Here is a 16,953-nt window from a genome sequence, read left to right on the forward strand (position 1 = left end):
AGTGAACTGAGAATACCATATGTTTAATGTGCTCTTATTTGTGCCATGGTATGTCACCAAGGGAAGTCTGTAATACAATATAGCTATCCCGATAATATGCCCATCAGTATAAATATATGTTATTTATTAAATACTAAAACAAAATTTATTTCTTCGAAAGAAAGTGTTTACGGCAAAATAACAAAAAACATCTCTGCGCTATTGTATATGTTTTCTTAATAACAAAACTCTCACTACTATTGTATATTTGCATGCGAGTACAATGATAATAATTTATTGCAAAAACAGTAGAAATAGAAATTTGCTAAAAAACATAACATAGGGAAAACTGTGCAAAGACTTTGCTATAAGAAACCATTTATTGTAAATAATACATTATTATTATACATATTATAACTGGTCGTGAGTAAAAATTAATATTTCACGCAATTAGCACATGTAGAACGACATAATGAAAAAAAAGACACATGACCGATGACTGATAGTTATTGCTCGAATCAGGGTCAATCGTGTATTACTGTACGAGAACAATCGTTCGAATGATAAACGGCGTTCGAAATTTTGAACTCGTTTTTCAAACGGTGTTTTACAAGTTCTATATTCTATATACACGCATTATCTATGCTAATTTAAAGAGCATAGTCTTCTATAATCAACAGTATATCAGAATAACATGAAAATAATTGAATCTCATACGAATATTTTAGCCAGGGCATACAAATCCGCATGTAGTGAATGCTGCTTGAAATTTATAATTAAAATGGCAAAATAAATAATTGTCATTAAACGTGTATGTACTTTTGATGTCCACACAATGAAAAATTTCCATAAAATTGCAAAAAATATTATAATTGCTACGTGCGAAAATGTTCATTTTAATAGTACATGTATATAAAACGCTGTTACAATTATTTTTATATAATTATCCAATGCTTTGTGAGAATAATTTTCTATATTTGTAAATAGACCACAAATGAAAGAAACGTTGAATTAATGACAATTTTTCAAATTTTAGTCAACATTGAATAGCGTAGTAGTATGTTATGATAGTAGTAGTATTCAATAATGATAATTTCATTTAAATATAAATGTGAGTAGTATTAATTTTCAAAATTTGCAATTTTATGATTAATATAAAAATATATATAATAAGTAAAAAAAAAATTACTGCTGCATTTTTTATTGATGTTACATTTTATAGTAGGTATAGATGACTTCAAAAGTGTTCGATAATTTGAGTGTGGTATAATTCAATTAAATACTTGTAATTATTGCATATATATGTATTAACAAGTAGTATAATCAATACAATTATTTTTCTTCTTAATGGTATTTAAATACAACATTATTTTACCTTTTTGTATAGATTTATTACCGATCAAATTAATATATTTTTTTAACACAATGTGCTGGATGTGTATGATATTTTTAAATTATATACATTTATTTTAATTCTGAATACATGTAATTTTTGCTTTGAGATTATATTTAAGATCTTAACCTCAAGTGATAATTTCAAATTATACTGCTTGATATCGAGCAAAATTGGGATCGAACTCAGCTGGCTCTAAAGCGTCGATATGAAATCTTTCTCCATTCACAATCCGTTCTTGGTGATTCCCAAATAACGGTAGAAGTGTTTTAACTGTTTGAACATGATCTAATGGAATCATTGTTTATATTGTCGAAACAAGTCTCTCTCATATACATTTTGTGGACAAGACTTCTAGGCATACTGAATATTAAACATGTTTTTGGGCTAAGAGATACGTCAGATAATTGGATAATTGACGATAGTGAGCAAGAATATTTGGCTAGTCAACAAAATTGGTGTTGAACATATTTGCATTAATTTTTCAAGAGATTTTTCGAATACGATTGATGGAATTATAGATGCTGAATAACAGATGGTTAAATTAAGTACAGTTGAAATTATTGGATAAGAGCTCATTATAAATTATAATTTGAGTAATATTTGCATTTTGTGTTAATATTTAGAATTAATTCATAATGCATTTTTTCGTAAAAACAACCTAGAGAACTTATAATATGTGTATAGTCAAACAGATAAACACTAACATTTACAAATTTAACAGAAATAAGGTTTAAAATACGCTTGATTAACATACAAGACCAGTAGTTCTTCTATGAATGTCATCATTTTTCAGAATCAAATGTAAGAAATTTACTTTTTTTCAGCAAAGACATTAAGTAAGTGTAGTAAAATTATGCATATGAGTAAAATACCTTTATTAAAAGTCGTTTTTATCTAAGAAGATCTTAGATAATCCATATTTGCTCAAAATGAGTAAACACACATAAGGCACTCTTATAATATTTTCGCTTAATTAATCTTAGGAAGTATGAGAGATAGTGTAATTTTATTTCCATAGGTGATAAAAGTAAACGGCTTACCTCGCAAATGATATGAAGTCACAAATACTTATCTCAAGAATAAATTAAATTTATTACAAAAACTCATCCAATAGTCAACATATTAATAATTTTTTATATAATTTTAGCAGTGATAAGAAGATAATTATTATCATACAACTTTTGGTTTAATTATGTACAGGTAATTCTAGAAACCAAATTTAAAACAATATTAGGTATTTAAATAAAATCTGATTGGGTATTGGGTATTAACCTCTATATTACTGCTGATTGTAAGTTAGTACTTATTACCTATTATCACTCATAATTCCAGAAGCTTAAGAAAATTGCAGTGATAATTATGTGCGGGTAGTCGCATATTAGAAAAATCATTCGATAGTCTAGAAACTGAATTTAACACTTATCAGGTATTTTACCTGCATGTTTTTACTTGCAATTCTAGCTGTGATAAAAAGCTAGTACATATTCACCTTACAACTATGCAGGTAGTCGCTTATTAGAACATCCGTTCAATAGTCTAGAAATAAAATTTAAAACGATTTATAGAGAATATTGCCCACAATTGTAAATAGAATCGAGTACCTCCATACAATCAAAAGTAACGGCTTTTCGAGTACATATCGAGGCGCGTAGGTAATCTGTTTCACAAACGCGTCGAACAATTTGACCTTTGGCCTTCGATCCGTTTGAAATAGTTCAGCATCATTGTTCGGTAACTTTTCTTTGATTTCAACGGTAAGTAAGATGAGAGATACGACTATCTTACGTGTATTATTAAGAGGCAATCATGTGTCATGAGTCGGTTCGATTGGCAATTTTCTGCGATTGAACAATAACCGTTAATAGACAAAAGATTTAGTAGTAGACGTATTCAATTAGCTGCATGTAATTCATAATTTGCTTGCACACACATGTTTATTATTTATATATATATATATATATATATATATATATATATATATGTATTAATAACTATGTGTGAATGTTTGTAATAGAGTCCAATGACCGGACATAAGATCAATAAACATATGGATTTTATTAACTTTCAGAAGTAGAAGTTGTTTTGCTTTTGTCAGAAAGTCCATTTTGCTATGTTTTCTCAATGTTTTAAGTCATTATATATTTAAGAGCCAAAATGTTACGTTTCGTCAGCATTATATATTTAAGAGCCAAAATGTTACGTTTCGTCAGCGTTTTCCCAGAAATGGGTGCACCAATTTGAGAACTTGAATACCATCTCTATAAGAACTCGCGATGATTGGATAACAAAGATCAAGCCGTTTCTTTAAAACTAGAAGAAATGTACATAACCACGTTTTGCAAGAAATCTTAAACCTAGTTTGAACATTTACAAATTGATCGAAAATAATCAGTTGGGATTCATAATTTCAGTAAAGAAGATTTGTTTGTGAACAATCTGCAGCCTCGTCCCTTACCAAGCATTATAAAATGAATAAAGCTGTACTATGTAAAATGTGGTTTAATTATGAAAACTCATTATAGCTTAAAAATAACTATAATGTTATGAATACTGATAATCTTTGGCATGAAAATTTGGTAATGCTATAATATGATATAGTAACACTAAAGACCTGGAGTAATAGTTTTCATAGTAATAGTAATGTATTTTTATCATGAATAAACTATCAATAATAAATTAGTGCAATTCATTTTAATTATTTCAACATTCGCATTACATGACAAAACTAGTTGGTTTGGTATTTAGCCTTGAGGGAAGTTACATGAACTTCCCGAAATGTGTAAATAATCGACTTAATCAAAAAAAAAGTGTAATTAATATACTTCATTAATCCTACTTTTAAAAAAAACGATAATAATTTTAGCAAACTTTGACGAATTTTTAAAATTAAACTACTTGTCGTTAGGCCGTAATATTACGGTAAGTTCTATAAGACCATGATGTATATCGCCAAAAAAATTTCCATGAAAATTGGCTTAAATTTTTTTTTCAACAGTTAATTACAAGAAAACGGCTCGGTAGATTTTCACTTAAAATTAATCAGTACCATTCCCAACTAATATCTTTCAAACAGTTTTTGAAATTTTAAAATCGGTTCGGTAGGATGAGCTTAAATGTCGATGAAAATTTAACACTTTTTTTCAACAGTTAATTACAAGAAAACGGCTCGGTAGATTTTCACTTAAAATTAATCAGTACCATCCCCAACTAATATCTTTCGAACAGTTTTTGATTTTTTAAAATCGGTTCGGTAGGATGAGCTTAATTGTCGACGAAAATTTAACACTTTTTTTCAACAGTTAATTACAAGAAAACGGCTCGGTAGATTTTCACCTAAAATTAATCAGTACCATCCCCAACTAATATCTTTCGAACAGTTTTTGATTTTTTAAAATCGGTTCGGTAGGATGAGCTTAAATGTCGACGAAAATTTAACACTTTTTTTCAACAGTCAATTACAAGAAAACGGCTCGGTAGATTTTCACCTAAAATTAATCAGTACCATTCCCGACTAATATCTTTCGAACAGTTTTTGATTTTTTAAAATCGTTCGGTAGGATGAGCTTAAATGTGGACGAAAAGTTTTTTTCAAATTACAAAGAAACGGCTTGGCAGATCGTTGCACAAAACTGACAAACGATAGTCCTCACCGAAATACATCAAATGGCTTTTAAATTTCTAAAATCGGTTCAGGCGTTTTTGAGAAAACGTCGATCAAAAGTCTAATTTTGACAAATGCCAAAAAGACCATACTGATTTTTGCAAACTTTGACGAATTTTTAAAGCTGAACCAGTTGTCGTAGGGCCGTAATATTTTAGTATGATCTAGAAGACTATGGTATCTATCGTCAAAAAAATAATCATGAAAATCGTCAAAATTTTTTTTTTAAAAACTTTATTACAAGAAAACGGCCCGGCCGATCTCTACCAAAAACTAATCAGCACGATTCCCAACCAATATCTTTCGAACGGTTTTTGAATTTTCAAAATCGATTCAGAATTGCGGGCTAAAACGTAGACGAAAAATTTTTCACTTTTCTGCCATTTATGAAGAAACGGCTTGGCCGATCGTCGCACAAAACTGACAAACAATAGTTCTCGTCGAGATACATCGAATGGCTTTTAAATTTTTGAAATCGGTCCAGCCGTTTTCGAGAAAACGTCGATTTACGGCAAAAAATCTGTTCACATACACACACACACACACACACACACACACACATACTTTTTCCAAATTTGGTCTCATTCGATTCAGAATGGCTTGAAACGTCGAGAAAACATAAAATTAGCGAATCGGTTTTTTTGATGAAAACATAAACTTCTCCTTCGGGAAGTTAATTAATACCATCAAAAGAATTATTGTGCAATTTTAGCACATTTGCTTCCTGCAGATAAGTATCTAAATCCATCGTGACAATAATCAACGACCTGATTTTATCCTGTGTCTACTTTGCATGCAAACCTGCATTGGTAAATATATTTAAAATACATGACTTTTGAAAAATATATTTATGCAATAATATAAAAATGGGATTCTAATTAAAAGGTGAGTTAATTCTTCCAGAAATCTATACCACTATAATAGTTGGGGATGATCTGTCTTTTTTTAGAGATTCCATTATTTTTGTGTATTTACTTAATTATACTGTAGCGTTACAACACACACTATTTCATAGTGTTAAAATTAAACAAACCACATCATATATGACTTTTCATTTGATCATAACAGAGATATGTAAATCTACAAGTTATTATTAGTGTTAATTCTCTGCATTACAAAATAATTATTTGATAAAATAAAAAATAATGCAATTAAGCAAATTATATATCAAAATTATAATACAAATCTAGCAGAACAGTAATTGTTGAGGAAATCACTGGTCAATTAAAACTCCAGAAGGCATCGAGCACGCGATTTATATGTTTTTTATAATTTGTTTTTCATAAAAAAATTATCTCATCAAATAAGCATTAGATATTGTATTTACATACAATTAGTAAAATAAATTAAAATCCTACAAAATAATTTAAAATCCCAGAATATATTTAGTAAGATACTCAATGTATAATATTATATTATATTAATTATTTATTGTAATTCATTAATTTATGCAGATTTTTCTTGAAGTTTGTAATATTCAATTTGAGACAAATAATTTGCGGTTAGTTCTTAAATAAGTAAACTCTAGTGCCTTCTAGAAATGTCCATTATGTATTAATACTTAGAACAACTTTTTAAAAATCAAGTAAACGAAAATAACTTGCATGTTGTATAGAATATTTATATATAATAATTTAGGCTAATTTTTTGTCCCTTATTTGAGCATAAAACTCAAGTAGAATAATATAAAAAAAATTATTTCAGTAAGACGTCAACTCAAGATCATCATTCAAATATTTGAACAGTCACATTACAAAAAAGATTTTTTGCAATATGCTGATATTGCAAATTACTATAATGATGTGTGATTATGCATATCAATTAATATACAACGATTAACTTAGGGGATTCACATTATAAAAAAATACTTTCGAAGAATATTTTATCTGATTTAAAACATTATATTAAACGATATTTTAGTAATTCACAAATATTTCTATTAACAAATTATACTTGGATGTTATTATTCATTACAAAAAAAAAATTCAATGTCTATATGATCAGAATTAAAGAAAAAATAAGCATATAACTGAATAATTCGAATTTCGCGATCAATTTTAATGAGATGTTTTTTCTAAAATAAAATTATTAATGACCATTTCATTCTATGCTCTCGCTGACAGTAGTCGAAAAATATATAATGAGTTCAGCAAGCATGACAATAAAGACGTTTTTGCAGATTTATAAATTAATATAAAATGGTTTATTATGACGTGCCTTCTGATTCATTATGATCTGTGGAATAATGAAATTTTACCGTGATATATATATATATATATATATATATATATATATATATATATATACATCTGTACTGAAATACTTGCTGTGCCAAATTATTAATTATGAACAAATTTTGATAATATTTATATTAAACTGTATTTGAATTTCTTTTTTGAAAGGCAGTCAACACTATTAATAATTTTTTTCATAAAATTTTAGTCGAATAATTCTCTAATTTCGTCTTTGAACATATTGTATATTATTGTGTCTGATTAAATTTTCCTAAAATTTTATTGATATTTATCCAATAATTTCAATGCTATAAACAAGGTATAGACTTGTGTTGTTACAAATACTAGCATTCTTACAAGTCTTTGTTAAATTTTGCCTTATAATTCAATTCTCATTATTATCAACCGAAGACACAGATTTAGTATTGATAGTCAAATTATAGAATCAACAGAGTATTCTGCGAAAAAACTTTTTCAGTATACGATCTGATTGTATATTTGCACATGACATAGAACTGTCAAAAACCAGAATCAACTTTTAAAAACAAATACAAGACAAATGAAATTTTAGTAAATTGATAGCAAAACCGAGATATATTATTTGGTTTATGTTTATTTGTTTTCATTGCTATCTATTGAATTTGTTTCCTAAAATAGCAGAATATAATATTTTTTATCAAAAGCTAACAATTTTAAAGTTGCTAATTAGGAAATTGCATAATGCAAAGTTTTTGAGAATGATGCAACTGTTAACACTCCTTTGAGTAAATAACATATCAAAATCCATCTATTTAGTATTATCTCAAATCAAATAAATTTATGTTAATTTTATTTTATGAATTTGTCAAGTAATTGTATATTAGTCGTTGGTTCTTGCATATTTTATTTTAATATCTGATTCACGTATTTTCTAAAGAAAGAATTTAGTAGGATTATCATTTTTTCGACGAAATAAAAAATTGACGATTTAAAAAATAAAATACAAATATTATATGCCTTGAGTTGCGTAAAACGCACATGCTTGTATAAGATGCTATTATATTTTCGATAAAGTCCTATTCTTTTTTAAATTTTAAAACAGCATGTCTTTTTTTGAAAATAGTGCGAAGTTTAACAGTTTTTTGAGTAGTCAAATAAATTTAAACACAGATAAATTAAAGTAGTATGGAAATAGACTAGTTTTGTTCTACTATCCTATTCATGTCAAATTAATTTTAAATGACTAATATCAAAAAAAGGTTTCAATATTGTAAAATTAAAACTTGATCCATCTTTTAGCTATTTTTAATTTATCTGTACAAGACGTTGATTATATGTGAATATATTTTATATAATGCCATAATTGTGTATTTCAACTACACATTCAGTGTTACTGAATGTTAAGAAAATAGTGATTATAAAAAATAAATCGACCATTATAAAAAAATTGAAGCTCTAACTGTCTATGCGTCTAAACTAATCGATCCATTGCGAAAGAAATTCATGAGCCAAATTTGAGCAAACAAAACAAAAATTGATGATAATCAAATCAGATAAGCGGACTTTAAATCCATGTTAGCATCTAACAATAAACGAGTTATATGTGTTCTTCAAGATCAATAGATTGATCTGTGTCTGGTTACATCCACCACTATCGTCCCGGTGTGTATATAAAAGAACTGTTAGCCATCGACATACTAACAGTCGCCGCGATCTATCCGTTCGCAAAACAATTTATTTAAATAAAATAATATTAATTTGAAAAGTCATTAAAAGTTTAATACTAAATAATAGATAATAAAATGAATTTTTTAAGTTGTTTTCTTGCAGTAGTTTTAATAGGAGCCGCCGTTGCTTACGACTTTAAGGACTCTTACTACAGTAAGTAGATAGAACATAAGTTAAGATGACTTACTTTTATTAAATTTATTAGACTTTATAGTTTTATAATATTAATTGTGATATGTAGATCTCCTAAAAATTGTTCCAATATGTATATATATATATATATATATATATATATATATATATATATATATACATATACAACTTTTTACAATTTACTATCACATGGGAACCATATATTGATTAAATATAAATAACGCTAGCAGTAGTAAACTCAAACTTTATGAATAACTTAATTATTTGCCTTAATTATTTTAAATTATAAAATACGTTTTTTTTAACTAATCATTTTCAACCTGGTAGTTTAGGTAACCTTAATCTAAATATAAACTAAAATAATAAATAATAAAAAAATTCATGTGTAATATTCTCCAATAATTAATTTTATTATATATTAACAAAGTAATAGTAATTAATATCTTAATAAATAATAATGGTAGTTATTACTAATTCAAAATTGTAACTTTAAATTTTACATTTTTTATTATTTTTATAAATTGTGTTTGGTTTGTCATACGTATATTCTTTATTATTGCTTTAAATCATGAGAGTATGTTAAGATAACTTACTAAGATTTGTTTACAATGATATTATATCGTAAGCAATCAAAAAGAATTATAAGGAGGTTTAATAGCCGCTCCTTGAGTTCTTTTAACAACAGATTGAAAAACATACTTATGTCCTTTTCCTGGACAAGCATCAATTCTTTGTTCTTTAGTAACGAGCATTTTGTATCTGCAAAAATATCGAATTATAGTAAAACTTCTCTCAAAGTTTAAGAAAAAATTATAGAATATCACCCCAATTTATTATAATTTTAGTTACTTGAATTTGGGAACAAATTTAGATTCTTATTATATAAGCAAAGTTTCGGCTGATTTTTATCATAAATAATCTACGTTATTATAATAACCCTATTTTATTTTTAAAATATAGTAAATATGATAATAATCATATATGGTTAAAAGGTAGAAATCTTTACCATTATAAAATATCAAATTAATTACCTGCCTGGTCCAGGAATCATTTCGCGATGGACAATTGGCCGTGCAGATATCGACGATATATTAAAAGGGTACATGCATGGTTTTACCGGTTTTGGTAACCCTAAAGTACCCACATTTGGTGGCGGATTGTAATGTTGTGGGCCAGGATCTTTTGGGTTCTTTGGCACCATCGCGACATCATTCAACATTATGCGAAGAAGTGCCTAATAATAGAATAGCTGAATATTCTTTACGGTTTACCGTTTTTAAATATTAATATTAATTAAGAGCTGTCCATTTTTTTCGTATCTGAATTATTTATTTTATATTACAGTAATTGCATAATTTAAAAAAAAGAATTTGTTTGGGATCACATGATATACCAATTACAATTTGATAATTGGTTATATATCGTAAGGAAATCATAATTATTTAATTGCAATTCTGTATTAATTTTATTATCAGAAACCTTTTGGCCAAATCGTTTGCCTTTGAGAAATACGCCATACGTTTTCCGCTTTTTCAATTTATCCAAATCCGTAGGTAAAATTTGATACTGATGATCACGCGACAAATCCTCTTTACAAGCTAGATAACCTATTATATACACATCAATATTAGTTTTTATATTTAATAATTTTATATTTGAAAACATTGTCAACCTTTTATAGTCGATGCATCTCTTTTTCCAGTAAACAATTGATAAGGGCCGTGAATTGATACCTTTTTATCCAACAGTTGTTGTATTGAATTTTTCACATCATATATACCCGGTCCTATATTATCTTTTGATTTGTAATCAGTAAACCTTATAATTAATTAACATCTTACAACAAGATATTTTTAAATGTAAAAATTATTGGTTTCAAACAACCTGTCCCAATGAAAACCAGGCTCTTCTTTGTTCACTGGTACAATCGTTGAACGTAAACGTGGATTGTACGTTGTGCCACATGGCACTTCAATTTTCTTATCTCGAAAACGGCATGCACGTGAAAAGCTTTTCCCCGAACAGCATCTGAGTATAAAAAAATGCATTCTGTAAATGATAATAAGAAACCATTTCTGCTGTGATTTTATGAAACTCGACTCGAAACAATACACAAGACATAATTCGGAAATCTTCTGCACTTGTATATACTTGAAAATTCTCAGATATTTTCGGAAGGAATTGAAAACTGCTTACCACAAAATTATCAAAATCATTTAATTATTTGAACAAACAACATAATAAGCAACACAGTTGTCCAACTTCGATGTTTGCTTATTCCACTTTTTTGCTAATTATTTATATAATAATTGTTTGTGTTCCAGTTATTTTACACATATTTATACATGTAATGTTTTAGTATTTAACTCAGCCAAACCAGTTCAAGTAAATATCATTCACGTTGTTCATTAACAAATAAAGGCAATTATATTACTCATTTATCTTCATAGACATTTTTCTACCAGCCAAAATGAAAAAATTTGTATTTCTATATTTTCTTGCTCGAAATATCTGGACCACTGGCTGGTCCTCCTAACGACCTGATCCAAGTCTTTCTTCTAGAACTTTCCTATTGCGATAGCCGAGATTTTTAGAAAATTCTTCAGCTTTACGTTTTGCATCCCAATTTATACCATTATTTCGCCGAGGACCATCGACGTTTTTATATTTCATAGGACCTTAGAAATATATGACATGATTTATATTTGTTATTAAAAAAATGTATGTAAATTAAGAGAATTTGTACTTAAGCCGCTGCTCAAAACACATATCTTAAAGTGTGGATGCAAACCGATGTCTTTGAAACGGGATTCACCAATATTGAAAGGGGGTTTAATTTTTGGATATTTTGCTGAAAGCATTTTGCGTGAATTTTTCATATTTAACCATGGAAATAAATAAATTTACTCCAATTTAGGCTAATAAAACCAAAAATTTTTTTGGAAACAATCGAATGTAATTTTGAATTGTCACGTTTATTCACATAATTTTATTTACGGTTAAAATATTTTTTGCAGATGAATTATTGCAGGCTGATTTAGAAGATAATCTTGATATTGAAGGTGCTTTATACAATCATCGTGTTACTAGAGAAACCGAAAATAAAGATGAAGAGAAGAAATGTCGTGGAAGGTACACTAAATCAAAAATTTGAATTTCAATTTTTTTATAAAATATTCATCAATTTTAAAGTTTTGACTCATAATTATTTTCTCTACAATTTTTTAAATAACAAAAATTCACTTATATAAACATAAAAGGTGAAACATTATTTTCTCAAATAACTAACTATATTTTCATTTCATTTTTTAACAGATTTTTGTTTTGTTGTTACGTATGTTTATCATATGTAATCTTTATAGTTTAAACGTGTTTGTTATCCGAAATCCTACTATTTTACCCCAAAAATGAACACTAGTATGTTTTATATTTATAACAACATTATATTTTTGAAGTATTCCCAAACACAATGTTTACTTCATTTTGATAATTTTTATGTCTTTTAATTGAAAAATGCTTAGTTATCAGTGAAAAAAAAATTAAATTTTATACTAATTAAATATATGTATTAATTATAAGCATTATCATTATTTGCGTTCAGTAGTTCTTGAGACTGAAGAAGATGGCATACAAATCTCCAAATCTCAAATAATGCAATCAATTTTTTTCAAGGAAATTTTTTCTTAAGAAAGGAGGATTTTAGTTAAAAAGTTCAAAGCCTTCATGATTATAATGTAAATTTTATAATATAGAGATATGATAACATTTTTGTCTCTAAGTAAATCATTCTTCAAGTTAGCCTTTTACTATAAATAACTTATCAATAATTTATTGCAGAGATAGATACCACAAAAGCTCTTGTTGTTCTGAAGCTGATGACATCAAAGCACATTCCGAGCACATGAAAGAACTGAAAAAACAGTGCTTCAATGAAGTTCGTGCTGCAGCCAAACAGAGCAGAGCTTTAGCCGGTGATGAACAACAACAACCCATGATGGACATTTTCTCTTGCGAGAGAATGAATAAAACAAAATCCGAGATTGTGGTAAGCAAAAAATATGAATAAAATATCAGAAATATCTGATAGATAAATACTAAAATGATTAATGATAATACGCTATCTCAGCATATTTGTGAAAACAAATGCAGATAATTGAGATATGCAAGATTTTTCTCGATCTGTTTATTAATACTTTTGCTTTGATCTGATTATTGTAACAATATTGTCATATATAGAAAAATGTTCGTTTTTTACTTTGTATATTGTAAAGATTATACATTACTTATTTTTATCCTTTCAGTGCGTCATGCAGTGCGTTGCTAAGAAACAAAACTTGGTAAGTTATTTACAGACAAATTATAAATATTTGCAATTTTTGATGCTACTATACACATTACCATTTTTCAAAAATTTAAATTATTATTGGCCTCATGCCAATAGGTCTTTCAGTCACCGTAGTTCTTTAATTTTTAACTTCTCGAAGGAGAAGTTTATATTTTCATCAAAAAATCCGATTCGCTAATTTTATGATTTCTCAAGCCTTTTTGGAACGAATGGGACCAAATTTGAAATGAGTATGTGTGTGTGTGTATGTGTGTATGTGTGTGGCAATTTTCATGGAACTTTTTTGGCGATATATATCATGGTCTCATAGAACTTACTGAAATATTACGGTCTTACGACAAGTAGTTTAATTTTAAAAATTCATCAAAGTTTGAGAAAATGAGTAGTTTTTTTGACATTTATTAAAAATTAAACTTAGACGATTTACTTGGTATAACTATGGAGTACTTGTTCTTAATGAACATGCTAAACAATTAAAGTTCTACAAAAAACTGGCTTAGATATAAAAATTATTGATTTTTGAAAATTTGCTTTTAAAAAATATTCCGACTGGGTTGACGTGTTCAATTTATAATAATGTGTAACTTCGAATACTTTTAACTACTCATAAATTAAATTATCTATCATGGATTAAGTCGATTATTTACACAAATCGGGAAGTTTATGTAACTTGCCTCAAGGCAAAATACCAATACCAACTAGCTTATTTTACATATTGGTTTTTACATATTTTTCATTAAATTGCAAGTAAATTATATGATTTCTTAACATTTTTAATATTCAATATGCAGCTCCAATCAAATTCAATCTCAATATTATTTCTACCATCTTTTATATTGAGTATTATAAAATTCTAGCTCCAAACAAATTCAATATCCATATTATATCATATTATTTCGATCATCTCCATATTTAATATTACATAAAGGCAGTGTCAGAACTCGATCCGAGGATAAAAAACATACTTTCAATTGCGTTTTATATTCCTTTTCAAATTCCTTAAAAACATCACAATTTTTCAATTAGTTATTCATTAATTAATTAGTTTTTTCACGTTTGTTAACACACTTTGTGTTTATTTTTTGAAAAAAAATATAATGCTTTTTCACATAAATTATGAATTAAATAAGCTCTGAATAATTTATAAGTAGTGTAGTACTGACATACGACATATGATGGTTACACGCAAATGTATGTTTATGTTATGTGTTATGACTATATAGAAGTATTATTATTATTTATTACATATTACAGTAGTTTTTGAGCGGACCAATAAATAAATGAAACAATACTCACAAGTTTTCAATAAAAGTATATTGCGATATCAAAATGATACAATTATTAAAATACGATCGATTTAAACTATTTGACCATCATTTATTTTTAAAAGTACTGTTAAAATTTTATTTAAAATGAATTATAAATTTCCATTTGTCTTTTATCAGATCGACGATAATGGTGACCTGAAATTGGCCGATCTTACTAAATATGTAAAAGAGGAGTTACTGATTGGCGCTGAATGGCAGAAAGCCATGGCAGATAAAACTATTGCCAAGTGTGCTGAAGAGGCCAGAGAAGAGGCCAGCAAACCACGAAACCAACCCAAATGCTTGCAACCCAAGTGCCATCAAATTCGGACACTGCGTATGGCGCGAAGTTCAATTTGCCTGTCCAGCCGACAAGATCCAAGATATGCAAAAGTGCCAAAAGTTACGCGAACGACTAGTGAAAAAAGACCAAACCTTATTCCTGGCTGAACAACAAGCTGTCGATGCTCAATAAATCAAAAATTATGTAATTGGTTAGTTATAGGTGACTAATTTTATTTGAAGAGTAATTGTTTGGCGGCAAAAATCTTCTTTACCTACCTGAAAGTATTATTTTTAACTAATTTTATATACAATAACAATGTGATATTGCACGTGGCATAAACTGCCTAAACTATGCTGTGTTTCTCTTGGTTTCTTCACAAAAATTAGGTATAGAAATTGTATGAATTATTTATTAAATATATTTATATAAATTCATTCAATCCTTTTTATTTGATATTTATAAATACCTCTTTTAATTCACGCAATAATGCAACGATGATTAATCATGAGCTGTTGATGGAAATGAAAATTGCATTTTATATTTACTTGCAATATATCTTTTAGCAAGATGTAGGATCTAGCTTTTCTATTAATGTATTTCTAATGGCTATATGTAGTTAGTGGATATTTCCAACAAGCTACAAGTAGTGAAACGATATTTTTCACGATTTGTGGAGGGTTTGTTTAATGCCTCAATTACGCAAGATCATGAAATATCAGTAAAATGGGTTTGAACGAATATATATATATATATATATATATATATATATAATATAACATATATCTATTTACATATATATATATATATTTATATATATATATATATATATACAATATATATTTTGTAGAGTTTCGAACAAGAATCCAAAAATAATACAAAATGAACTCAAAGACTCTACCATTCAATATATATATATATATATATATATATATATATATATATACATATTGCAAAACAAATAACTTAAGATTAGTATAAATGATTTTATACTAAAAAATATGATGTAGTATATACAACGATAAAGAAAATTAAGGTGACTATATATAGTCGATTATCAATATTCGAACTGATATTTTTAAACATACAATTACGTAGTTTGCTCTTAATAAATAAAATTAAATATTTAAAACAAATCTATGTAAGAAATATGGAACATGGTCCTCCAATGTACGATTATTAAATAAAAGGTAAACGAGGTTCATCTTCTCCTCTATATATATATATAATATCATCTTCTCAATATCACACAATGAAATTGTAAACGTTCAAACTAATGGAGAGTTGATAAATTATATTATCTTGACTGGATGAATTCATTTCGTATCATCTATGCATTCGAAAGTTTTTTTTTTGCTGTAACTCAATTCTAAATACGCAATTTTGGTTAAGAGTAACAATCTTTATAAACAACTCCGTTTTCGTTAAACTTCATGGCTTCGTAAAGTTTAGTAAATCGTTCGGCCAAAGAGTTTTTCATTCGCACAATCTTGCTTTCGTCCGAAGTTGAGGGGTTTGATGAAGACGAATAGCTCCCACGAGAGCTTCGCAAAAAAACTTGACTCTCCGCAGCGGTCTTCTAATAAGCTACATGTCATAGATATATCTTTCATTTCTAGAACATTTATTTTCATATGTGTTCATCACTAGATGGTACTTCCGACTGATGGACACATTTAAGGAAATAGCTAAATATCAGGAGCATTTATATCACTTTCAAAGATTGTGATGATTTAATTCACCAAGAGAATAAAACTTTAATACAATGTTTATTATGCTCGTAATTGAATGTTCTAGCTAATCAGACTACACTTAGCATTTGTCATCCTGATGTAGCTATTAAAATCAATAGATATAATAATAGCCCTTGAGTCCGTATATTTCTGTG

The 16,953-nt window shown here is 27.6% G+C and overlaps 1 pseudogene; it reads left to right on the plus strand.

Moving 5' to 3' along the window:
• The first annotated feature begins 9,051 nt into the window (after positions 1 to 9,051).
• On the plus strand, positions 9,052 to 15,257 carry LOC113373626 (annotated as a pseudogene).
• Positions 15,258 to 16,953: the final 1,696 nt, after the last annotated feature.

Source organism: Ctenocephalides felis, unplaced genomic scaffold (assembly GCF_003426905.1).
Source record: "Ctenocephalides felis isolate EL2017-DRISC unplaced genomic scaffold, ASM342690v1 CF-g0.4_SCAFFOLD_01604, whole genome shotgun sequence".
NCBI lineage: Eukaryota > Metazoa > Arthropoda > Insecta > Siphonaptera > Pulicidae > Ctenocephalides > Ctenocephalides felis.